Source organism: Ambystoma mexicanum, chromosome 11 (genome assembly GCF_040938575.1).
Source record: "Ambystoma mexicanum isolate Mex_15411 chromosome 11, UKY_AmexF1_1, whole genome shotgun sequence".
NCBI lineage: Eukaryota > Metazoa > Chordata > Amphibia > Caudata > Ambystomatidae > Ambystoma > Ambystoma mexicanum.
In genome coordinates this window covers 202,831,310-202,857,430 of record NC_090934.1, presented here as the reverse complement: position 1 = coordinate 202,857,430, position 26,121 = coordinate 202,831,310, and the positions used below count along the sequence as shown (strand labels likewise).

At 45.9% G+C, this 26,121-nt stretch overlaps 1 protein-coding gene across 3 annotated transcripts in view; it reads right to left on the bottom strand.

Annotated features, from left to right (window-relative positions):
- Positions 1-26,121, bottom strand: part of CEP85 (centrosomal protein 85) — a 509,807-nt gene that overhangs the window by 339,629 nt on the left and 144,057 nt on the right. The gene's annotated exons all lie outside the window — the stretch shown is intronic.

Below are 26,121 nucleotides of genomic sequence, written 5' to 3'. Positions count from 1 at the left end.
ACAGCGCTGCTGCCATCACTGGAGGCTCCCTCCACGTCCATGGCGGCCTCGGCCTGCATGGCGTTATGGGCCCAGCCTTTTGTTCTGCGCTCTTTACGGGTCTTAGGTTTAAAGAGTTTACAAGCTCGACAGTTCCCCTTGTCGTGGTCGCGGTTCAGACACAGGTTACACACTCTGTCGATCCCTGGGAACTTATTACATGTGGGGCAGAATTTAAAGGGGTGTCCTATCCATGTCTGGGAAAGGCAACCAGGCAATGAGGGGAAATGAGGGGAAAATGCATTGTTCAATGACCACCCCCCCCCTCACTCTCCCTACTGTATGGGCCTAGGCCCGGTGGGCCTTCCAAAGCCGAAAGAGTCCGTCAAAACTCTACTTCGTCCGACGACGGTGTCTTGTGCTCGTTTCTTCTACCGCGTCGATTAACGATGTCGAAAGAAAGAGGACAGAAAGAGTAACCATATTTAAACTTTGCATAAACAAATGGAGTCAGCCGAAAATGAAACTCTGCAAGAAGCGACCGCTCACAGTGGCAGAAAAAACGTGTGAAGGACCATGGATACAGTGGGCGTCACACTAGAGCTAGTATTACTCGCATGCCCTGTCGACGTCCCTTTGAGTTTCAAAATGTAATGCTCTGTAGCTTCCACTAGACGTTGGCCTATGCATAGCATGTGATCTAAGCAGATTCCACAATCCTCAGAAACATATAGAAAAGCAATAGGAAGGGCAAAGCACTGGTTTTATGGCCCTCGCAGACTTAATATATAGTCGTCCAAGCTAACAGACAGATAAAACTAATTCCTCCAAGAGATGTTAAAAGGATGGAAGAGTAAGATTCATTGAATTAGAAAGCAAGCCCATCTGCTAACAGATAAAATTGCAGTAGTGGAGCACGGCCAGACAACACCAGGAATCGCAAAATACAAAAGACCACAGGTGGATTCTGATGTCAGCAATTCCTAGTGAACTGTGGTGTATTATAGTAAAATATATAATAAATCACTAATACGTAGGAATATTCCAGTCTTTGCTCTTAAAAAAAAATAAAAAAAAAAATATATATATATATATATACACACATATATACACACACACACACACACACACACACACACACACTCTGGGCCCTTGGAGAGGTGAGCAGGACCAATGTCAGAAATCAGGTAAGCACTGTCAAGTCATTTTGGAGTGTTTCTAAAAGTTCTCCCATTGGAAGCAACGTGGCTAAATCCCACAGTTCGATTGCCGTTAGTGCAAAAAGGTAAGCTCTACTTTACGCCCACAGGTGCAACAGACTGCAGCCATCCAAAGGAGACAAAAGGGTGGACGCAAACTAAGAGCCCCAGTCAACGGTTCAAGAACACACAAGCCAGGAAGATCTGGGTGCAGAGAAGACAAGACGGTGGTAGGGTGGTGGGCATGGGGAGTGGGAAATCTCAAAGTCCCACTACTCTCACACCTGCGAGAACCCTGAAGAGCAAACTAAATACCTCAGGATCTGGAGGCCAGTACTCGGGGCAAGTAAGAGAATTTGGTAAAACCCAGTAAGGGTCATTTTAGGCCTTGCTACCAAAAAAAGAACTCCAGAACTCAAACAGGAAGGACTCAGGTAGCCGAAAAGGAGCAAGAACCCAGACACTGCGAGGGAACAACCCACTGGGCAGAAGCAGCAGCATTGACAAGAATGGCAACAGGTAGGCAGACGATCACGACCAACAGTTCAGGGGGCAAAGTAGCAGTGAACTATCACTCTTCCAGGACAAAGACTACTACCACCTCACCACCCCCACTACACCCTCCCTAAAGGACCTCTGACCAGGCGAATACTTCAGGGAGGCAGCATTGCAAAGGCAATGACAATGTCTCAGGGAACAGCCAGTACAGCGAGCTACAAAGGATGTTGGAAAAGCAAAGGAATTACCAAGCCAAGAGATTCATTTATCAGGAAGGTGCAGAGGGATGCTGGGACAAAAAGGGACCAATCAGTATGGCCAGCGAGGGATCTTTACGAGCAGCTCATCTACATGTTCAGGTAAGAGAAAGAGGCTGGGTCTCCTGCTATCCTCTTCCACAGGGAGTAGCCATGTCAGCCCACCAAACACAAGACGGGGCAGGACAAGTTTTCGTAGTCTGCTAACCATGCTGTCCTCAAAGGCCTCCACATCCACTGATCCACCAACACAGGATATAGACTTGGGAAGTGAAAGTCAAAGTCAGACTACAAAGCTTAAAACCATAAGCAGAGTGTGCATGAGTGGCCTCAGGGTGAGCCTCCATCAGCACAACTGCCATTCTAGGCCTGGCTGGTGGTGCTGAGAGACAAAGGAATTGGCAAAATAGAAAAGTGGCCTAGGGCATGTCTCAGAAGCTACAATCATTGTGTAACTAAACCACAACTGCCACCACCCTGTAGTAAACCTTCAGGGTGACCATCACCCTGGGACCAAAATTAGGTGCTTAAAATGTTCCCCTGGCCTGGTAGCCATATGGTTACTAGCACAGCACAATACAAAATGGGGTTCAATGACAGGGGGCCTAAACTCCTTCTGTACACAAATTCAAAGAGGCCATCAAAATGTTTAGGGAGCACACAAAGCGTTCACAGCCACAGTAAAGCACCCATCGGTGCTATTTGTCAAAATGGCCTTTGACTTCTTTTTTCGTAATTTCTTGTTGTTTAGGTCCTTCTTGAGATTTACTCTGCGCACCAAACCAGGTTTGGTCACTTTGTTAGATTTGTCTTTGTCGGGCTTCCCGAGTGAAACCCGCCTCTGGCTCCAGTATGTCTGGTGGGGGCAGGAAGTGAGGGAGGTGCTCGAAAACTCCATGTGCTTCGACTTCTAGGAGACAGGAATGCACTCCAAGGTGATTGGCCGGCTGGCGGTCCGGCAAGGACAGCCTCCCTGCTGGGTGACAGGTAGGCTGGAATTAATGGGAGCGAGCTGCATAAAAAGGTGAGGCTTTTTTGCTTGGAAGGCAGCGTCGAGCACTGGACGAAGGAATCCAAAGAAGAACTTGAAGAGGACGCCTGCTGCAACTCCTGGGCCGCTGGTTTGCCTGGTGAAGCCCTGCTGCTGTGCTGAAGCTCCAAATTCGCATCGACCGAGATGCCCTGCAAAGAAGACTTCTCCCCTTGAGTTGGTGGGACCAATCAACTCCAAGGTAAGCCACCTGGACATCTTTCTTGGAGCTGGTTGAATTTCCATTGCAGTCACTGCTGGAACCGAATAGGCACCAGTTTGTGTGCGTTGCTTTTAAGTTGGCCAAGAGCTCCAGGAAGATCCTCTGGACTCCCAGGAAGCAGGACTGAGAGCCTGAGCCCCCCCAGAGTGCTGAACCCCTGATACAAGGAAGGCCAACCTCAACAGTCAAGATCCGCAGTGTTGCTGATTGCAGTAGACGCGAGGAGCTGAAACACCAAAGTGCCACTTGTTTGAAGTTTGCCGGTTGCCATCAGTGACCGTCCCGTTTTAGTGCAGGAGTCCCCAGAAGTCCTCCCTCTTGTCCCCACGACTGAGGCCCAGGAACAACAGGATCTGCAGAGCTGCACAGGAACAGAAGTCATCTGCTGCATTTTTCTTCAACCTAAAGGTACTGTACAGTCAGAGAACTTACCTCTCGTGTAGATTTGCTTGTAGCTCTCTACTTGACCAGCCTCCCGGCTTGTGGCCCTACATTTGATTCATCTTTTTCCACCAAAGACATCTAAAACATTGTGCAAATACTTTTACTAACCTGCAAGAAATGTAACAGTAATATATTAATGTCCACAGTGTCCTACATATTTAAGTCACCCGAGGGTGTAGGAAGTGTGCGCCATCCCCAATGGATCTTTACAGATTCTGAGAAACCCAACTGTGTGCATTTAAGTGTATTTGAGTGTTGCTTTCATATTGCTCCCTTCTGAAGGTGGCTTGTTTATCTGACTGGTAAATAAATTGTTTAATCAAGAAACCTTGAGTATCCGTGTTTAATTGAATACTTGTCCCTGGGAATCTAACTCCACTACTGCTCACATTGACCCCTCTTGAGGGAGGCTGAGGTTGTTGTAGTGCACCCAAAAGGGTACTACCCCAAATCTTTACCCAACAAACCCCCACTGGGGTGCTGAAGTGGGAGGCTCCGTCTCTCGGCTGGTTATGCTTGCCGGCTGGCCTCTAGGCTGGGAGGAACCTCATTGTCGCTGGGAACCCCTTTGCGACTGGGTTTGCCTGCTGTACTGACCATCTGATGAATAGGGGATCATGTTGTACGTACCTTTACCCGAACTAAAGGACTGGCACCTGTGTTTTAATGTGCCCAGGCAGCAGGCGGTTTCAGTGTCTGTCTTAATGGCCTGCATGGCCTCATCCACCTTTTTCCCCATACAAGGCTGTACCGTTGAAGGGCATGTCTGTAACCCAGTATTGGACATCTGATTGAAAGTCCATGGCCTTGAGCCAACCTGGTCGGTGCAGGACCACTCCATTACCCATATGGCGATAGCCCGTGTTGGAGAAGTCGACTGAGACAGTGATGGCATGGTCCGATGCAATCTCCTGTCATGGAGAATGTCCATTGCCTCTTGCTTTTTGTCCTCAGGCAAAAATTCCAACAGGGGCCCCAACTTGTACCATAACTCACGATCATACCGGGCGATTATGGCCTTAGCATTCGACGCATTGATAGTCGTGCCAGCTGTTGTGATGAATCTCTTGCTGAGGCGTCAAGTCGCTTGCCCTCATTGTCTGGGATGAGGGGGGCACTGAGCAGGAGGAAGAGGGGTTGGCCAACCTCTTCCTGGCTGCCGCAGAAACAACAGTCTGGGGTAGGCTGAGTGCGGAGACGAGCAGCAGCGCTCTCTGGGGCCCTGTATTTATTGTCGAAACGATCCTTCTTTGGAGGTGCAGTTGCAGGGTGAACCATGCCAACTAGGCAGTCCTCCCAGATGTCGCCCAGTAGTGGGATTGACATGATGGACCTCCTGTGCTGATATAAGACACTCCTTTCTTTGCTCCTCTGGTGCCAAGCCGAATATGGTGGACACTCTGGACAAGAGCGCATGGAAAGCTCCTTCATCAGGGGGAGAATCCCCGAGAGGAACCTCATCTGGCTTACCATCCGCAGTGATGAAAATTGTCAAACTCATTTGTTTGATCAGAATGAGTGGGAGACGTGCCCTCCTCAGGCTCTGTGCCCGCACTGTCATCAGCCAGGGACTCTGGTGCCAACTGGTGCCTTTGCAGTCTTGGGGGGGGGAGAGGTGGAGGGGGCAAGAAATCTCGTACACCTCTCTGGAGGGCCATAGGGCCTCAGCCAGCATCGGCATCCATCTGTGGGGTTCGGCAACTGGTGTTTTTACGGGCAGTGCATGCAAGGTTGTCAACAGTGTTGTCAGTGTTGACAAAAGATCCAGTTATCCGTTCCTTTTGGGGAACGGTTGGCGATGATGGATTGTTCCTGCTGACGGCATGGGGTTCAAAGGTGGTGTGGTGGTCTAATAAGGCTTGCTTCACCCCATGGTGGACTCCTCAGTGGCAGTGTCCTAGAGGGGAGAGGACTGCTGTGACAACAGCTTCAACCTCTTCAGATTGCGGAAGACTGTTCTGGGACCACAAGGCCACCTGATGATAGAGCCTCCCCCAGGTTTGGAAACACAATCTGGCTGGGGTTTGGGTATCGGGGGCCAACAGCCTGGCGGGATTTTTGACTCGTCGACGGTGCTCCAGACAAATGGTATGGTTGACGAAGTGCTATTGGTTGATGCGCTCGTGGTTGAGGTAGATGACGGTACTGTCTTGGTCGATGATGGTACTGGTGCCGATGGCCTTGTAGACGAATTAGATTTTGTTGCTGAAAATGTTTTAGGTGGGTTTGCCACCAATGATGACGATAAATCCACAGACTTAGCCGACGCGTTACCTTCGCCGACAAGGAAGTTGCAGTCAATGACTTTGGTGTAGATGACCTGGAGTGCGACAAAGGCGGCTTTGTAGCTGGCTGTGAGAAGGTCGGCGAGGAGTGCTCACCAGAACTGGAGCTGGACCTCTAGGTAGATGCTTCCTTGGAGCGATGGAAAGTGCTCTGGTCTTTCTCCCGCCTCTCCTTGGGTACCGACCTTCATGGAGGCCCAGTCCTTGTGGACAACCTTGAGCCATTGCCCGAGGCTTCCTTCTGCCTTTTCCTGCTTACAGTTTGGTCGCCGTGCGATCTGTACCTCTTACTTGGAGGTCGTTCACTGAGCTGTCCTGCCCTGCCTTAAATAGGCAAGACTCCATACCAAAGCTGAGTCAGCGGCCTCCCCAGCGTCTTCCAGCCAAGCGACGAGACAATGGTGATGGTCCTTCAGCGTCTTGGATGAGAGACTGGCAGATCTCGCAGTCCTTAATGACATGTTGGGGGTGAAGGCAATAGAGAATTCCCTTGCGCTGATGCTCCACATAACCGTTCAGGCCACAACAGGCACATGGCCTGAACAGGCACTTTCTCATGGATTCCGCCATGAGGTAGGCCCAACTGCATAGCTGACTCGTCTTCGACGTTTACCGGAGGTAGGAACGTTGGACGCAGGTCACGTTGGCACCGCGTTGCCACGCAAACGATTTTTAAGAAAACACTATCATAGAAAATGCAGAATTAGCGTATATTGACCGTAGAAGATTTTAGAGGACTCCCAACACTAACGTGCAGTAAAAGAAAATCTGAAGTTCGCCGACAGGGGAGGAGCCAAGGGAGTGTCTCCGATTGGCTATGTACAGTCTGACCCAAAACGACTATACAGCAATAATGTGACTGAAATTGGTTTAATTTAAACTGCTCTATTTTACCAAGGACTCTCAGCCTGACAACGGGGAACATTCACAGCATGTGAATCTATGAAAGATCCAATGCTGGAGAATAGTGCAAACTACACTTTGCTATCTTAGACAATCTTTAGAACAATGTGACGTCCAACACTGGAGCGCCCTTCATCCATTTTGACTGCTGAGTTGTATTTGATACAATTAGTAGTAAAATCCTCTCAAACCGGTCGGCTACCCACATGCCACCTTTCAATCCAACACATGTAACATTACATGCTGCTTCCTTTAAGTGTTCAGCCTTTGATCGCTCTTCAAAATTTGAATGGTTCTTCTCATGCACTTCAGCAAACAAGGAATAATCAATACAACTATGCAGATGTTCAAATCAACAAAAATCAACCACATCTTCAATATAGACTCTTAGCAGACCAAAATTCATTGAAAATCAACCCATACAAAAAATAAAACTAGCATATTTAGAAAAACATGTGGCCTAAAATAAATAAAATTAGAAAAAGGGCTTTTTGGCAAAGCACATTTGTCTTGTGTAAAATGCCCAGAATGCAGCTCATTGAAAGATAATTTGTTTTAAGTGGCTGCCTTCATCTAGAGTGACAATAATAACTTATATAAAGAGCCATATTGCGCCATCACGGCCGATTAAAAAATTACACATGGTTAATTTAAGAGAAGCCGACATGCAAGATTAAAGCTGGATCAGTCTTTTGGCCTCAGTTCTGCTCAGTAAAATTGGTAAAGGAAAACCTGGAAACTGCTGGGAACCAAACTTCAAATACTTAGTTTTACTTTCTTTGCCTTACGTTCAAAAGAGAATCTAACTAAGCTTGCACCCATCAAAGATTCCAGATCCAACCAGTTTTTACAGGCTTTATGCCAATTTGTTGTTTACTGGAAAACAGTTAGCAACCAATATGGTCAAACACTCAGCGACACTATCTCAAAAACCGAGCTGTGTGCCAAATGCTGTATCCTGCAAGCCACGTACCAGACTAGGCGAGATTTAACAATGTCAGGAGACTAGGTCAGCGTACAATAGTCTGCTATGGCAGCGGCTCAGCAGGGCAGCAAAGGGGGGAGAAGAAAAGCCAGACGGAGAGAGGCTGGTACTTCTGAGCAGTTAAACAGCAAAACAGCTCACTCCTGTTCGTGCTCAACTTCATTTGGTGAAGTGGTAATTTTAAGGCTCTCGGGTGCTCAGCGTTGGATTACTGTTAAAAGGACCCTCCTCCTTGCTACAGCAAAATAGCCGCTCCTGCCCAATCAACGTCAAATATGCATTAGCCTTTGAAAGGTTACTGATAACATCGGACATTCCGATGTACTGCAACAAGTCGGCTGCACTGGATTAGTCAGGGTGAAAAGGTAATTGAGAATATGCACAGCCAAGACCATTTACTGTAAATATTGGTAATATGGAGGAGCCCTTCATGTTGTTTCTGCCCTCTACCAAAGTAATCCCGATGCATTTAAATAAACAAAAATCTCACTTAGAAATGTGTACAAATTAAATTAAACCCTGCATCACCATGAAAGCTCGGATGGATTTGAAATGTGGACAGTTTATGAATAAAAGTAAGCCCCATCAGAATCCAGAATCACATTTTTAGGTTGTCATAATGTCAACTTTTCTTTTTTAAAAGCAAAGAGAAAGTGAATTCAAACATTGGCAGAATTTCATCATGCAACATTAAAATATTCGCCTGGACGTGCAAAAACTAAACAATAAGTTAGCAAGGTTCAACAGAAGAGTAAGAAATTGAAGCATGTAAACAAAAGAATCTTCTCTTCAGAAAGAGTAAACTCCCGGCCACCTTTTTGGTCACATGGAAGACAGACCACACCTCTGACCAGCCAAATGTGGAGCTATGGGGAATATAATGGCATTCCCATAGAACAGAGGGAGAATTCTTGACTCTGGAATATTAGGTGAGGAAGATTCAGAAGGGGAACAAACTGGAGAGCAAAAGGACCAAGTTCACCCAGAGGGAACATGGTCACTTCACTTCATAAAGCTTTATTTCGACCAAAATGTCAAAAGCAACAGTTGGCACTACACATTAAAACAATGCACATGAAATACGTAAAAATATATAACTAGATCGTCAATAGAACTATTCAATAAGGCGGCTCATTAGTCTAAAAAGACTTATAGCCCAGCATTATCATTGCACCAATATCTTTCTTGCCCCAAGTCTACAAGCCAATACAAGATATTTGGAGGGGGCATATACTATGAGAATATCACTAGCATTGTGGCAGACTCATAGCCTCGTCCATTGATCGGCAACCTCGTGCCAAGTTGCCTCACCGGCATCGTCACTGAACATATCCGCATAAAATGAATCGGTCTCATTTGTGTTGCCACACAATGGACACATCGGAGATACATTGTTATTCCATTTGCGGCAGAGACTTGAGTTTGCAAAACCCCTAGGCGCAGGTTAATAAATAGGGATCTTTCATGTTTTGGATTAACATAATCCAAGTACTTTTCAAACCCCTCTTATGCTGCGGTACCGTTTCTAGGCTGTTGAGCCTGCAGCCCTAAGAGTATTGTCCTGCAAGACCATCTGGTCACTTAAAATGTCCTTTAGATGTCTAACCCATGGTAAAGAGGCCCCCTGCTTGGTTGATTACATCCAGCAGGGCATCTGTAAACTGTAATAAAGAACAGTTTGACCAAAGCCGGACCCAATAATAAATGAGCCGTACTCCAATAGGTTGAGTACTCTGCATGCCCGTTTCCAGGAGTATAAGTATATTGGGGGGCGTTAATGGCAGCCCCAAGATGTTCTTGAGATACTTGTATTCAACAATGTATTGTTTTGTAGAACTGTTTATAAATGAGAAACACTCCACAGCAATAATCAGGAGCAGTTCTTGATAGAACCAAGTCCTCGGGGGAATTGGGGGTGGGGGGGGGGAGGGCTTGGCTCTATCAAGAACTGCTCCTGATTATTGCTGTGGAGTGTTTCTCATGGGACCCTGCTACTGGTTTGTTTTTTGTTTATACTGTTTGTTGGGGGAGTTCATGAGAGATCTGGGCTTTCATCGTCAGGGGGGAGCGGGGGCGGCCTCCTCAAACATCTTCCCATTTCCCCCATATCTTCTGAGATTTTTGGAGGCACCCCTTGCTTTGTAGATGTGGCGTTCCAGGGAGGCACATCTGCTGACTTCATTGGACCATCAGTCTCTGCATAGTGCATCTGCCGATTCCCCCAGGTCGCAGTAGTCCATTTCTTCCCTAACCCCAGGACCACTGCAAGAAATGCCTTTTAGTCCACCTCTTCCCAGACACCCAGTATTGTGGAAAAAGATGCCCTCTGCTCTTTTACATCGGAGACATTGCACTTCCTCTATACCCCCTCCCACATTTAGCCATCATTGTTCAAGAGTAGCTCGAACGGTGTAATATTCTAAGCTACATCAGTCGTAGCGTGCCATCGATCCCCATTTCTCGAGGGAACATCAATGCTTCCAACCATTCGTTGGATTCCAGCATGCCCAGATCTCTTTCCCAATTTTCTTTCAGCCTAGCGAGTTCCCTGGCACCAAAGGAGTTGAGAATCTGGTAAAGCATAGAGGTTATTTTAGAAGGGATGCGGTCTGGGAGAACATTAGTCTCCAGGGGGGAAGCAGGTGGGTATTTCTGCCAGATTCAGGAATTGGGCATTTATGGCGTGAGTGAATTTGTGTGAGTCTAAAGCGGTCCATAGGCTGTAACCCATATTTCCCCTTCAGAGTCTCAAAGTCTAGAAGGCGCCCCTCTTGGATTACGTCCGCTAGTGTGCATATGCCTAGTTTCTCCCAGGTCCCAAAGTGTCACATTTTCTGTATTTCAGGGAGGTATGCATTGTCCAACAGGGCTTGAGTCAGTGTTGGTTTTACGTCCCATCCAATGTTTCAGTGCACCTCTCTAGAATCGGCGGATATGTAATGTCGTTTTTGGTACTTCAAGTATTTATTATCAGTGTACAGTATCTGGGGGGGGATAGAGCGCATATCGCCTATATTTGCCACGATGTGAGGGAGCGTTGGCTCGCCATGTAACCACTCATTTACCACCCCAGTTTGTGTGGCCTAATAGTAGGTTCTGACACTTTGCAATTCTAGATCGCCCTCCCACACGGAGCGCTGCAGAGTCGTAAGAGCAACTTGGTTATTTTCCACCCAAAAAGCAGTGTACGTAGGGTTTTATCAATTGTCACAAAGGTTTCGAAGGGAATGGGGAGCGGGGCGTTCTGTAGGACATAAGAGCATCAGAAGTTTCATCATTTTGAACAATGCCGCCCTGCCCATTAGTGATAGTGAAAGGGACTGCCAATGAGAGATGTCGTCTGCAAATCTATTTAACACCGGTTGCAAGTTGAGCCTGAGAAAATAAGTCTAGCATTGGGCTACTGCGTATGCCTAAATAAATTAAACCCAGGATTGAGACAGGGTATGGACAGGGTTCAGGTATTGCGGCATCTCCCCCCTTGGACCAGGAAGTCTATTGTCTTTCTTGTTCATTCTGAGTCCCCCAAAATTCTGATATTCCAGGAGAATTTGGGACACAAATTGGGCAGACCACCTCAGGGTTGCGGAGGTAGATGAGGAGATTATTTGCCTATGACAAGACTGTCTCCCCCACCCCCCTCTCGGCCAGGTGAATCCAGACCAATTCCCGTCTGTACCGAGTCTAATCGCAGATGGTTCGATTGCAAGAAGGAACAGTAGGGGGGGGGAGAGGGCCAGCCCTGTCTGGTGCCACGGCCGTACGGAACATCCTAGATCTCCCATTTACTCTCAAAGTCACTTCGGGAGATTCATAAAAAGTTTGGTCCAGCGTGTGAAGACATGCCCAAATTCCACCAGTCTCATAATTTCCCATAGGGCATCCCACCCCACAGAGTCAAACACCTTTTCAAAATCAACCGCCAGGAGGGCCAGCGGATCTGGACCCTACGTAAGTTCATTCGAGTGGATCTGCCCGGCATGAATCCACACTGGCCTGGGTGAACAAGAGATCCAATCACCCAGAGTAGTCTATAGCGGGGATCCAAGCCAGGATCTTCGCTTCCCCATTCATGATATGGGCTATAAGAGTTGCAGTGTTCCAGGGGTTTCCCAGTTTTGGGTATTACCACTATGCATGTTCTCCGAAGGTTCAGGGGAGGTTTCCACTGTTCCTTACTCCAGATGAACATGCTGTGCATATGCACCTTTAGTAACCATCCAATCGTCTCCACAGGGAAGCCGATGGGCCCAGGAGTCTTCCCCGATTGAAGATGAACCAGTGCTTCTTGCACTTACTCCTCAGTAATCTCTTAAGGCCTCTTGTGCCGTTACAAGGGCCGCGTGTGAGGCTTGGGTTCCCAGCTCAAGGAGTTCTTCCCATCTAGCCACCTGTCCCTCTGCTTCAGTGATCTCATGCGTATGATGCTTGAGGTAAGCCGATACTAAGGAAATAGCTTTTCCTCAGAGGACTGTCTTGTATGCCTCCCACCTCGTCATCCACCGGCCCCTCATTCTGATCAAAATACTCTATGGTCTTATCAGAAAATCCCTCCACTATTTCAGGTATCCAAGTAGTATGTATTCAAGCACCAGCAGTATGTATTCAAGCGCCAGCTGACTTCTGGTTTGTAATGTATGCTTTTTAGCGTTATCAGTAGGGGGGAGTGATCCGAGATCCCTCTGTCTTCCTTTGCTGGGGCTCTGCTACGCAGCCCCCTGTGGACCGATTGGGTCTCACCACTGCGGCTGGCATGAATTCCAGGGGGAGTGGGGAGGTTGGGAACAGCGACTGTCCACCTCAGCACAGGGTCATCGGAATGATCCGTTATCCGCTCCTTTAAAGTGGCCCAGTGGCGCTCCTCCCTTCGATCGCCACAGGCCCCCTTCAGTGCAGGACAGAGCCAGGAGCTCAAAACGGCCCTGATTTGCCACAGAACTTCGGGATAGTGATGCGGATACGTTTCCCCCTCTCTGATATAGCTTACACTGGTTTTAATCTCAGGAAGCAGGATATTTTCCTGGATACAGGCAGCCCCGGCAGAGCAGCATATTTCTATGTCTACATCCATCGGCTGCACAACAGTGCCCAGTTTGCAACAATGGCTAAGTAGCCAGTACCTTCCTGTCCCCATAACTCTGCCCCATAGATTGCAGCTTGTCACGCTTTTGTGCTTTACAGGCCTCTAGTGAAACCCAGACTGCACTGTTTCCCTGGTAAACCTTTCAAAGGCGCCATTGTACCTGGCCAGTGTTACTCTCACTTTATCTAGGTGCATGCCCCATCTACATAAGGACACCTCCCCCTTCCCCCAAGGTAGTTGTAGGAGTCAACCTGCTCAATTGGGCCTTCATCTAAGGCCAAACTTAACCCTTTGATGCTTGCTCCTGGTTCTGGTGTTAAATTACCATTGTCTTTGCAATATTGAGGGCCAAACCATTTACCTTACAAAAATCCACAAAGATCCCTAGTTGTCTGCACGCACCGTCATCGGCAATCAATCGAGCTAGAATCCTATCACTGGCTAACATTGGAGCATAAGAGTCACAGGCCGAAAGCTCCTCCAGTACACCATTAATGAAGATGCAAAATAGCTTGGGGGCCAATTCGCACCCCTGGCGTACCCCTTTCTCAATCCTAATAGCTTTGGAAGTGCTCCCATCCAATCCCCAGCAGACCACAGGCCGGTTACCAGAGTATACGTTTTTCATGGCCTTCAGGAGGTGAACCAGAAAGTTTAGCCTATGTAGGACCTCCCATAGTCTGCACCTAGGCACTGTGTCAAATGCTGACCTCAGGTCAATGTAGAATCGCATAAACACACATTTTCCTGAGGACATCATACTTGTCACAGACCAGTCTCAGTCGTAGGTTATGGTCAACTGTGCTCAATGCTCCCCCTCCCCCGCCCCCCAGAACCCTGCTTGCCGATGATTTATGATAGGATTGTCACCAATTCAGGACTCTAGGCTCTCAAAACACCTTCTCCGCATCCAATAAAGATATTGGTATGTGATAACTGGCAGGTGTCTTACGGTTTCTTTTTGAAGATCAGCACTATTTGGGCTCCATTCCAAGAGTCGGGAACCACATCATGGCTCAGTACTGCATTAAACAATTTAGTCAAATATGGAATCCATTCAACTGGTTCTGTGGCATACAGATCAATTGGGACACCATTTGGGCCCTGGCTTTCCCCAATTGTTTACCGCCATAGTGCTTTGGCTACCTCCTCCCTAGTAAGAACGAGGTGGGTAGTCTGGGCACCCCTTCCCTCTGGTACTGCCGCACCCCCCCCCCAACCCCCCCATCACAGAGAGCCAGCAGTTGGGAATCTATCTTCAATGAGAAACCCAGAAAAATACTCTGCCCACGTGGATTCTGTAATGCAGATCTGCAGGTCATTGGGCCCTGGCTTTTGCCCATCTACGCCCATAATGTTCCAAAAGTCCCGGGAGTCTCCTTTACCCATCTCCTTCAGAAGGGATTCTCATGTCCTCACACCAAGCCCTTTTGTCTTTTGAAACTGTAGGGCAAAGTTATCCGAGTGCTGCTTTCTGACCTCCCTAGCCGCCACAGCTTTACGCACAGTCTTTAGGGGAAGGGAGAACACCTGGCCCAGTTTCCCAGTCATCCTCATGCACATTCACTACAGTTGCAACATCCTGCGGATCCATTAAAGCAAACTAGTCCAACAATGGACAATATGATATGCAGTGTGCAGAATTATTTCCACCCGATATTCCGTCTGGTGAGGCCACAAACAGCCAGGGCCAACCCACCCTCAGGAACTTTAGTGGTTCCAGCATCCACTAGTCCAAAGAGGGTTCCCCTCACTTCTAGAACCAGTGTACCCACTTGATCCAGCTCACAAGATTGGTCGGCTGGAACCTGGTTGAGGTGCCCGGCCCATCAATCCATGGAACCCCAATTTTGCCCCTGCTTATTTCCATAAGCCTACACTGGAGCCTAGTCGACCCAACCAGGGAAGGCAAGGTGCTTTATCAACCAGAGGGACGTGGCTCAATATCGGTGTACATCATTAATCGCTCAGGGAGCACACGAGTGAACGCATGCTACTCAACGGGTATGAAGGGATACTGAGATTAGCTCTCCCAATTATGCAAGCCTGGTGCCAGGGAGGTGGAGTCGTTTTAATAGCTATGGCCATCCCTCCTGGAAATAGAGACCATTGTTCCATTACTAGTATGTCCTGAATCATCATGTGCTCTTTCATCTGGATTTTAATTAGGTCCTTACCATGCAGGCCTGCCGCCTTACACAGGCTACGATATCGCTGTGGCTGATGGAAAAAGGGTTTGCTTTTCTCCTTTCATCCAGTGGATGACCTGGTCAATCAAGCTGTTCCCCTGTTCCCCTGGTCATTATTGGGGTCCTGCGAGTGGTTGTTTAGCATCGTGACCTTGCCAGCCTTTATTCCATACCCATGCACCTGTTGACACAATGGTGGGGTTACATGGGTACTCTCTTCCCCAGGTGGACCCTCTCTTTATATCATTTGCACTCATGTATGATTTACTGTACTCCCTTCTAGCCAGCCCGGCCCTTACCTACCAACACAGCCTTTACTAATGGCTGTTCCAGGAATGGCTGTAAACGCAACACCAGTCCCTCCACTACTTTATTAAGCCTGCTCAATTCCAATTTCAACACCTCATTCTCTTCTTGTAATGATACAACCAACCTTCGTACACGATCACAGCCCCCCCCCTCCAGAGTTTTGCAAACCATGAATGATAGCAGTAGTTACCCCTTTCACACCCATTTCAGATGGGCTGCCACATAACGTGGGTGCAGTTGTTACACCCGGTTCAGTTACTTGGTCGCCCAAGATCGTAAACCTATTGCCAATAGGGGGATAGGTGCTGTGGTGTACTGCAACCATCCCCACCCACTCCATCTCCATCTCCCCCATACCATCTCCAACATTTACTGCAGTGGAGTGGCGATTGACCTCCACTGGTACGTGAAAGGATTTTCCGTTCTGTTGGTCAGGACGGTAGGAGACTTCATAACCAGGCAATATTTTCCCAACATCCACTAGGGCAGTCAGACCAATTTTAGATGTGCATTGCCTCTACACTAAGTTTACAGGGGGGTGGGTTTCTCAGCCTCATTTGATTAGTCGATAAAACATCCTTGTCAGACAGAGTAGACCGATCATCACTAAAAAACACTACAATTACAGACCACTTTTAGCCCCTTGTGCCCCCTCCACCCCCTCTCCCATGCTCAGGATCCCAGGAATGCCCATCATCTTGTTCATAGCCTCTTGGGAATCAATATCGTGCAGGAGGCCTGCAATTTGATTAATCATGGCATTGGCCTCATCAGTTCTATCCACAAACTTCAAGGTCCTCTTCCCAGCATTACAATTTGAGGGTGGGCTTGCAGCCTTGCTTTTCGACATGGTAGAATAGTTCAAATAGCACAATGACTGCTATATTTCCTGTGTGTTTGTATAGTTATGTACTTCAGGTAACTGGGGGGGGTGGTACTACAAAGTGCTTAATGCCAGTAATGCCTCACATTTAGTGCCAAACCTGCAAGATCATGAAAAAACCTAGTGCCTAGGCCTATACACATGTAAGTAGTACAGTTACAGTACTTTAAGGTACTGCAAAGTACTTAATATCAAAATTTCAGTGTGCTTAGTGCAAAACATGCAGGACCATAAGTGCTTAGTGTATGGACATATGCAGATCCAAGTAATGCAATACAAGAGAAGGCTCCTGCCAAGCAACAAAACACTTGTGCACAATTTTTCAAATACCACAAGCCTAAGAAAGTAAGGAACCTGGGACTAGGTGCAATGCCCCACCCTTATATAGGCAATATGGTGTCTGATGGTAGCCTATTGCTACAGCAATCAATGTATGGGTGGCTTACAATTCACAATAAAAAGTTTAAATGTGGCAACGAATATAAAATTGTCACCCAATTCAGTTTTAAAATGAGTAGTAAGATCACAACAAATCAATTGATCCACACATTTCAATATCAAAGTATGGGAACAAGTCCAAGTAAGAGGACTTGATGGGCGAGTAGGCACCCTTTTCGCAGTGGTTGGATCGCTCCTTTGCAGCAGGTCTTGGCTCGGGATGAGGCACGTCCAACAGCTTGAGGGGCCGTTGGAGTTCACCCCCACACTCACCTTTGTTTACGGGGCTCTGTTCGTCTGCATATAGCACTGCCGGACTGGCGAGCACCACCACAGGGGCTCAGGGGAACTGGAAATCAGCTGCAAAGGCTTCTCCCCTCCTGCTGCACGCTATACAAGTGGCCACATGCCAGTCGGAGGATGAACTAGTCCAAAGAAACAACCATCCTAAATGAAGGCTATTACAATAGTGGCTGAAACAGGTGGTGAACGGAGGTATGATCACTTCTAGAGCATAGCAAGTATAATTCCCAAACATGGGGATAGGGATTAATTTTCCTTAATTTTCCAAAATTCCCATGCCGTACCCCTGCTTTGCCTGTGTAAATAGTTACATTCCACACATCGGCTGTGCTGTATCAAAGCTTTTTCTAGCCTGCAGGCATCAACAAGCGTAGAAGGAGAAATGGTAGAAATTAAAAACCATACCAAATCCTGCAGGGGTCACAGATCCAATTACAGTTCCAGATGCACTGCAACCAGTCAGCTGCACTGAATTAGTCAGGGTGAAAAGGTCATTGAGAATATGTACAACTAAGAACATTTAGTATGAATATTGGTAATATAGATGAGTCCTTCATGTTTCTGCCCTCTTGTGGGGAACTGCTGTAATAGCATACCAAGGTTATCCCAATGCATTTAAATGAAAACAAATCTTACTTAAAAATATGTAAAAAATTAAATTAAGCGTTGCATCACCATGAAGGTTCTGATGGATTTGAAATGTGGACAGTAATAGTTAAAAGTAAGCTCTATCAGAGAATCTTGCATCAAATTAAGTTGTAATTTTGTCAACTACTAAAAAAATAAATTTTAAAAAAAAGTGTAAAATCAAACATCAGAATTTCATCATGTAACATTAAAATATGTGCTTCGACATGCAGAAAAAATAAGTTATCAAGGTAGAACAGATCTGGACAAAGAATAAGCTCCATCCCACCTTTTTGGTCACGTGGAAAACGGACAACGCCTCTGACCAGCAAAAGGTGGAGCTAGTAGTAATTCTAATGGAATTACCATAGAGCAGAGGACACATTCTGGACCCAGGAGTAGTGGGTGAGAAAGATTGAAAAAGGGAACAAAGTGGAGAGCAAAAGAACTTCACCCAGAAGGAAATGTGTCCATTCAAAGCCAGCCCACAGAGAGGACCAGCCAGCGCCTGGGGATTAATTCCAAACAGGCTACCTGAGGTTTGCCGATAGGATGAGTCCTGGGAGAATGGGTACCTAGCTGCTTTTTGGGAAAACAGAATTTAAATCTGAAAAGGCAAGTCAACTTCGATCCTCATGTTGTCCGATCCTGAAAACAGATTAAAATTTTGGAAGATACAAGGACTGTAAATGCAAAAGGGATGCACTTTAAAAAACAAGAATAGAGGGATCGATAAATGCAAACCCTATGCTCTCTATTGATCTATTGAATTCAAGGCGAGCGGTTGTACTTTAACTGAAATCCAACTTTGAAGGCATTTTGTCTGTCACTTTACAGTGAGACTGCCTTTGTAAAGCCAAAGTACTATTTGGAAAATAAGTAGTGGTTTGACTCTGCAGAGCACGTCGGGTCATAGTATAAATGCATAGTAATATTGCATGAAGTGACATCCCGCAGTTAATGGCATGGAGGGGCTCCAAGTACAGTCCGGATGTTTGGGTTACGAAAATCATGCTGAAAGAATTCTCTAAGAAATGTGAAAAGTGCAAATCCTCTGCATTATCCAGTATTTCAATGCCTATGCAGTCGTGTACTGGGGCGGAGGGTGTTTCACCTAAATATCTGTTAATGGAGAATAGTAAACCTCCAGCCCAGAAATATAAAGAGACGGAAAGTCTTACCCAAGGAAACAGATCCATTCATGTGCAAGGAAATACACACACACACACTTTCCACCTTTCAATTAGTACTCCATCTCAGAGACATCATGATTATGATCTTCTATATGTACCTATATCTTCATTGATGCGCTGAATACTACACTCCTCAACTATACTATGAGACTATAGACTTTGGTCTCCACCACCCAAACGAAACTAGATTGCTTTGGACATCAACGTACACTAGACATAGTGTGGTTACTAATACACACCCTAAGGAGTCATCCACTTTCGTCATCTTTCTGCATGTATTTAGACTAATATGTATATTTCTATTTTTTTACTGCCTGTACTCACTTAGGGATTTGAGCCCCGCTACTACTTCACCATTAAAATTTCAAGGGATCGTTCAAGACGGACTAACTTGCACCCTGTTAAGCACAGTCAGCCTCACCAAGAAGGTTCTTGTGGGATTGCTCAAAATCTACATGTCTGATTTCTAACACAATGGATGTATATGCTCTAAATGTATATGTTATAACACAAATCAATGTGTCTCTTTCTATGTGTGACTCAGATCAACAGTCCTATTAGGCTCTTTTTGAAGAGGGATTGCCTCGAAACGCGTCAGCCGTTGATATTGGACTTCCTGATGTGCTTTGCTTGAATACTTTGTTGATTAAATGATTTTGATTTACTAAAATGTGTATGCATACTGCCTGTAATTGGCACACTACTAGAGTGGATTGTTTAAAACTGTATATTACTGTAATTAATTGAATTACTAACTGCCTTTTTGGCATATGTAGATAGTGTGCTGGGGATGGGAGGACTCCCGATTTGGATCCTTTCTTATGTATAGTAGGGCCTTGTGCCAAGGCCTTTTTTCCTCCTCTGCACCTTCAAACTCTTGAAACCAGCATTGATGGACCTTGAAAGATTGACTATCGTCTGGCCTAAATACATTTCCAAGATTGTATTGTGCCTAGAGACACTAAATAATTCACCCCAGCAACCTTTTGAATTTCCTCCAGGGAGAGAATAAAATGCCACAGCCAGACTCCCAAGACTGAAGAGATGGGAAGATGCTGCACTGGCTCACAGTCCAAAGCAGGGCCCAACTTGCAACAATTTGCATTGCGCAATGTGCCTTCAACCCTATGGGTATAACACCAACCCTGAAGTAGTTTACGCCATAGGTCATGGGCAAGAAACTGAGCCAGAGAGGTATTCTTAACAGTAAAACTAAGAAGGGGACTCATTAACAGCTTAGGCGACTAACTTCTGGAATGCCATGCATAGACTTCTTAGCATGCTCAGTCCACTTGACCCTTCAGAAACAGGTAGCCTGGTAGTAAGATTATGAGGCCACAGAGTTCATGATCCGGGTCCGTCCATGAACAACAATGACTCAAGTGCGAATCCTTCATTTTTCCACCATTGGTAAGCAAACATCTATAGTTATAAAAGAGGGTTCCTAATTGAGGGGAGCTGGGTGCTATTTAGCTCATGTTTGTGGCCTAGCAGAGCCTGGTTGGCTTGACAACACAGCTACGAGACGCTATTTTACCAACAAGCATTTGGGAAAATCTATAAAAAACACTAGGACACATCTATATGACATTTAAAGCAGAACTGGTTATAAATTAAGGACACAATTATAGGTTTACATCTTATGTGGAGGTTAGATTTGTGTTACCCAAAGTACTAGCTCCTCAATCGTTCTCCAGTGTCACATGTTAATGCTGGATACCCAGGAGCTGCTTTTAGCTCCTGCTTATCCAACCTTAACTCTGAGCCTTGCATATGGGATACATTACTCATCGTACTCTTATTTCTAGTGCTTTTATCCGCTTAGATTCACATGCTCTGCATAGTCTGACATCTAGTGGAAGTCGCAGATTACAAGATTTGTTTTCAAAACTCAAAAACTGAAGAAGACAAGGCGTGTTTAGTAATACTATCCCTAGTGGGACGTGTACTGTACCCATGGGCCTTCACGTGTCGAGGTCCCTCAGATTGATTGTTCCGACATGAGGATGAAGTGTAGAGCAGGTACAGATGTGATCAAGCAGAAGAACAAATTATTTACCCATGGTAACTTTCTTTTGACTGGATGTTCCTCTCACGTGCGTGCAGCGACTGTTTGCTTCAGTTCTGTTTTAATGCGAGTATAGGATATCCTACACCTGACAGTTACTCCTCCTGAAAGAGCGAAGACTGCAATCGCATGGAAACTTTGACTACGGGGCAGGCTGGTAGGGGCGATGAGGAATATGTGGGAGGAACCTCCAGTCGAAAGAATGTTACCATGGGTAAGTAACTTGTTCTTCAAATTGATTGTGTCCTCCACGTGGTCCTCATCTTATGATAAACTCAGCAGTGAAGGTATTCCTGGAGGAGGGAGTCAGAATTTTCAGACTCATGATCATTTAGGAGTTCTTTCATAGGTCTGTTTGCACAGAATGTAGAACTGCCTTTCCAAATAAACCTTCCCGGTTTGAGGGAGAGTCCAGATTATAGTGTTTGGTAAAAGTATGTACGGACGACCATGTGGCTGCTGCACAAATATCTTTAATTGGGACACCCCTCTGTATTGCAGAGGTAGCCATGCCTGTGGTCGAATGAGCTCCAAGAACTTCCGGGGGATCGTTTCCTGCCAATCTGTAGCAGATATTCCTAAAATGATCCATGTTGACAAAGTGTTTCGAAATTGCCATACCCAACTTGTGGCCCGTGTAAACTACAAAAACTTGGTCATCAGGTCTTACTTTAGACATCCTGGAAAGTCAGTGCACACCTTGGATAAAGCCTGTGTAACCTCTCCTCTTCCTTTCCAGAATGAGGAGGAAGAGGATACAATTAGGGTAAAATTATTTTCTGAGTTAAATGAAACTCAGACACAATCTTAACCTCAAGGAAGATTTTAGAAGGCACATACGGGAGTACACAGTTCAGTACCGCTTTGCCGCGTGGACTACTGCTACAAAGCTGTGGCTCCTGCTGTTATCGTGTTGCTCCAGTGTACCGACTTCAAGGACTTTGCCTGGGATCTGGAAACAACTTGAAAGGTGACTTTTGCAGCCCCTTAGGGCCTTTTTGTTGGGCCTTTTTGTTGGACCCTTTGGCTCTTGTGACCCTTGTGAGCCCTAGGGACTCTGCAAACCTGCGACTGTTAAGGACGTTTTTTTCTACAAAGCACGCATTTGATTCTAATTTTTCTTTTTCTCACAGTTTGCTCATTGGCCTGCCCATTGACCCGCCCACTGCCTGCGTGCACCGAGTAAGCTCTGTGAGCCCTCTAATTTTGGCTTGCCCACGCACAGCACACCCGCACACAGGAGAGTACACGGTTGAGTGCCGCTTAGCCGTGCAGCGTGGCAGCTGGCAACAGTCAGTAACTCAACCCTGGTGCCAAACTGTTTTGCGAGTATTCCTTGTAACACTGTACAAATTACTGGGACCCCCTATTTAGACAAATTACCAGCTCACGCTCTGCAACTATGGCTTTTGCAGTCTATACGCTAAAATCCACCATGCCTGAGCACTGTTGCCCCACAGCCCCCACTAAATTTGTACCTGCTATGGCTACCCGCATGATTCAATCTGCCTAAACTTTCATACCTACGCAGGCGGGTACTATACATGCCCGCCCCCCCACGTATTTCCTCTAATTGGGCTTTAGTTCCCTCAGCTATTTTACCAAACCCTAATGGACACAGCATTACAGAGAACGTTGCTATCCCTTTACTGCCTTTGCGGGAGTGTGTTTAGCATCACCCCGTTTCAGATAATACACTTTTAGCTTCAGCTAAAAAGGCATTGGGATGACGCTGCCCCCCCGCGTTTTCACCATCACCAATCTCTTTTCCATCATTGACAGAAGGGGCGTCGGGCCTTTCTATATATATGCCAGTCAGTGCGAATCACCCATTTCCTTGGGTGAAGAGGATACTAACAAGTCTATTAAAGTGACCACAATGAATTCCACAATGGCGGAAGTGCCATCGTCAATATATTCCTTCATACATCCAACACTGCGACCACTTAGACCCCCTATGAAGGAACAATTTGTACATCCTGTGCAATCTTTACAACAATTTGCCCTACTTAATACCACACTGAGCCTTCTACCATTATATGGCAACACGAGTACCCAAATGAGCAGACAAGCAGCTCAACTAGGTGTTGACCAACAGGTCTCAGGTGCAACAGATGGCCCTGAATACTAATTTGTCTAATTCTTCTGCTAGGCAATTAAGTATGGAGGTTGACCCCGTTTGTCTGGTGGAAGTCGAAACCCATAGATGGCATCATTCGCACTATTGACCATTTGCCTGCAATTGTGATCCCACATAATGACTCCTTGGTATCTGTTCAGTCTCAGTCCCCGATTGCCATTAGCCATTCCGCTCCAGAGGTGTGTTAGTTCCGCTCCTGTAGTGGGGGTGGTGCAAGGGTTGCTTCCCAAAGACATAAGACTACAAAGTCTCTTGAAAGGTTTGCGATCCCTGATGAAAAAAAAAAAATCCAAAAATATGGCCCCCTCGAAACCTGCAAAAAGTACTTTAAATGCCTTCTTTAAAGCACTGGACAATACTGCCAAACTAACGCAAAGATCGCCCTATGCAGCCCATACAGTCCCAGGCATCGTTAAGGCTGCCCACTTCAGCTAACACTTCACCTCATAATATTGCAACTCCTGCCTTGCCCAACACAGATGCAGTGCCATCATCACATTCTCCTCTTAATGATTTAATTAAATCTATTCAGCAGGAGAATGTGTTGCAAATAGCACTGCGCCTACTAATATAACAAGGAAAAGTGTCACATTTGGTGTGCCTGCTCGTTTAGCTAATTTATCAGATCGAGCCCAGGAATTGGAATCAGTTGCAAATTTAAAATCTATGGTGGATCAATACTTGGAACGTTCGTCTACTTCTTCCATTCAGCAGACTATTCCACCATTCAAGACATTAGGTCCCATGCCTTTGCAAACGCATTCAGTCTCTGGTCCTGTGGCCCCAGTACGAACCATCGACTCATTACATTTTATACAAACTCCAAATGATTCTTGCAGGAAGTATAATAGTATGGTGAGTGATAAAATGGAACAACTTCAGGGGTTCCCCGTGAAGACCCAGCCTCAGAAGATTTCAAGATGTGCCCATGCTTGGAATTCCCCGTGCCACACACTTATAATGAAGTGCAGAGATGGACCTTTTCCATCTTTTGATTTGAACAGGCGCAGTGTTCTAAACCTCTTCGATGATGTTGTGGAACTGGAAGATGTCTCCTCGACTGACATTGAACAAATTTAATTTCTTTCTGAATCTTCGTGTAAAGCAGTTAGACTTTGGATCCCATCTGGTGTGGTTATGAACATCATTTGGCAATCTAAAATGCGCCCATTTGCAATGGGATTCTTAATTACCCAGGATCCTGACCGCTTTACTCAAGGGCCTCAACAGGAAATTTCAAAACCTAATATCTATCCAGGCTTACAATTAATGTCCCAGCAATGGGCTCCGACATGTGAAGCAATAAATCAGTAACCATCAAAGCAGGCAGGAGGGTCACTCCATAAAATTGAGCTGGAACACGAGGCCATTCGCATTTACAGTCCTCAAAAATGTTGCCTGGTAATTTCCATATCATGGCGTTAAAAAGAAACATGGCTGACTGTAGCTCCTCTATGGGATGGCTTTAACATTTCATTGCTTCCAACACTTTCAGGCAAGGGGAGACCATCATCTGGACTTCTGGTTGCAGTTAATTCAGCCTCTGGTTTCGAAATTGCTGCATGGGCTGCGCAGAGTGCTTACATACAGCTTGTTAATATTACTTACCACACTAAAACCATAGCATTGGTGAATTTATATCGCAACCCAGCAGCAATGGCCGACGAGGCCTTTTACACTGGCTTCACTAGAATTTTTTTTTCGAAATGCATATCCATGCTCATGTCTCACACACGATCGTCATGGGCGATCTAAACTTAGACTGCTGGTGTAAAAACAGCGCATCAAAAGAGGTGTCCACTTGGACTTCCTACATGAAAGAACAATTTTATATGGTCAATGGTGCTATGACAGGAGACATCCTGTCGCAATTCACATGGCATAGAGGCAAAAGTTGCAGCATCATAGACTATGTAGAGGCAAGTATGCTACAATCCATACAAAAGTTGATTGACACTGAGCAGAGCGATCATAGGCCTTTATCAGTAGATGTGCTTTGAAAAATTTGCCACAGGGGGGGGGGTCTACAGGTTTGTAAGCAGAATCTGGTTACAAACACCTCCAGAACCAGACTCTGTTTGAACCCTACCAAACTTGTTGCTTTTCATACATTGATTCTGTCATCCTTTGCAATTCCTCAGATCCTTTAGAGAGGTTTGCTAATACCATTACCATTCCGAATAAAAATCGTATACAACATCGCCACACCTTCGATCCTGAGATCTGCCGTAGACGAGCAGAATATAGGCATCTAAAGAAAACCCTATTATGTGCCAATTCTGACACTTGCTGGCAAGATATCAAAACAGCAAAGTGCCGTTATAAAAATTGGCTTAAGAGCAAGAAGTCTGATTTATCAACAAGACAGTGAAGCCATGCTTATGGCCATGACAAATAAGAACTCTGCCAATATGTGGCAATTATTAAAAAATCATTAATGCAATATTCAAGCAGATGCAAATTAATGGTGTTAAGACGGAACACTGGATACAACATTATATGCTCATACACAATATTCGAAATTGCCTGTAAAACCACCTATAGGACCCTTGCGGAATATTGACTTTACTCCTGAATGTATTGAAGATTTAATCAACAAGGCAAGTTCATCTAGAGCAGCAGGCTCTGACGGCCTGAGCAATGCAATGCTCAAAGAACATCCGGCTGCATGGTCCCATATATTGTGTACAATAATCGAGAAATATTAAGAACTGAATGGTCCCACCATCATGGAAAACATCAACAATAATTCCCATATTTAAGAAGGGAGACCATAGTATTCCATGCAACTATCGACCCATTGCGCTACTGGACGCACCTAGGAAAATATTCACAAAATTGCTCTGAGACTTCAATGCATGGACATCAGAATACCATCTTTGAGATCCCCAACAAACAGGATTTGTTGCAGGTATGGGCACGAATATAAATTTGTTGTGCTTGCATGTTATCAAAGCTCAATGTCAGTCATCTAAACAAGCCCTTTTTCTTGCTTTTGTAGACCTCGATGCTGATTTCGACTGTCTCAATCTCCATTTTGTTAGCTAAATTGTGTAGAGATCACTGTCCGCTGACAGTGTTTGGT